At 68.0% G+C, this 1107-nt stretch overlaps 1 protein-coding gene across 1 annotated transcript in view; it reads left to right on the top strand.

Annotated features, from left to right (window-relative positions):
* The first annotated feature begins 1067 nt into the window (after window positions 1–1067).
* Window positions 1068–1107, top strand: part of PRDM15 (PR/SET domain 15) — a 70120-nt gene continuing 70080 nt past the window's right edge. Inside the window, exon 1 of the mRNA XM_024758436.1 lies at window positions 1068–1104. The gene's annotated coding sequence lies outside the window, so the exon portion shown is untranslated. The remainder of the gene's footprint in view (window positions 1105–1107) is intronic.

The raw sequence follows: 1107 nt of genomic DNA, 5'->3' as shown, positions 1-1107 counted from the left end.
TGGTTACGGCGGGGACTTCGGGGACTCACTGGGTCTGGATTGAAATGCTCCGCTATCCGCTAACCAGCGAGCTGCTCTGATTCATGAAATTGGGGGGCAGAGCAAGGGCTTCCAAGCATTCACTGGGTGGACAGAAAGATGACCAAGAACGGCAGCAGTCCATGTGCTAGATTCAGAAATCATTATGCTTGGGCAGCAAATCTTAGAACTGTTTTAAATAAAAGTTCGACCCCCGCTCGCACCTAACCCTCCCAGCCCCCTCCAGGGAATTCAGGCTCGACGGAGCCATCAGAAGAAAGGTACTGGGTGTGGGTAGGGGGCCTGCGCGAGCTGCCAGCGCAAAGTTGCCGGGGGTGGCGGGACCCGGCTGCGCCACCGGGTAAGGGGCCGCGCGTGGCCGCGCGTGGCCGCACGACGCTCCTTCCAGTCTCGGGGAGAGGGCAGCCGGAACCCGCCCCGCTTCTACTCGCCGATCCGGATCCACGCCACTCGCTCACCGCGCGCCCCGTCCACGCCTCGCCGCTGCCCTGTGCACGCCGCCCAAGCCCTGCCACAGTCCTGTCTACACCGCTCCGGCTCCCCCTCGTCCACGCGGTCCGCAACCCCGCTGCCGCGTCCACCGCAGCCGCTGCCGCTCCACTGGTTTGTGCCACCTTCTCCTCCGTCCACACGACCCGCGCCCTGCTGCTCGCTGGTCCATGCCACCCGCTCCACCGTTCCCCGTCCACACTGCCCGCCTCCGCGCCCAGGCCGTCCGCTCCGCGTTCACGCCGCCCGCTTCCCGTTCACACCGCCCGCTCCTCCGCCTCCCAGTCCACGCAGCCCACTCCCAGGCTCTCCCGTCCACACCGCCCGCTCGCCTGCTCCCCGGCCAGGCCGCCTGCTCCGCGACCACACCGCCCACCCCTGGTCCAGGCCGCCAGCTCCCCGGCTCTCCCGTCTAGGCCGTCCGCTCCCACGCTCTCGCGTCCACGCCGCCCGCGCCCCGGGAGAACTACAACTCCCACAATGCCCCGCCACCGCCCCCCGGCTTCCGGTGCTGCGTAGTTTCCGGAGCGGATCGCAACCCGGAGTCCGGATCCGATCCCGCTCTGCACATTCCAAAGG

Source organism: Neophocaena asiaeorientalis, unplaced genomic scaffold (genome assembly GCF_003031525.2).
Source record: "Neophocaena asiaeorientalis asiaeorientalis breed wild unplaced genomic scaffold, Neophocaena_asiaeorientalis_V1.1 scaffold45, whole genome shotgun sequence".
In the NCBI taxonomy this organism is placed as follows: Eukaryota; Metazoa; Chordata; class Mammalia; order Artiodactyla; family Phocoenidae; genus Neophocaena; species Neophocaena asiaeorientalis.
The sequence above is the reverse complement of the archived record's forward strand: the minus strand, read 5'-3'. Positions and strand labels throughout refer to the sequence as shown.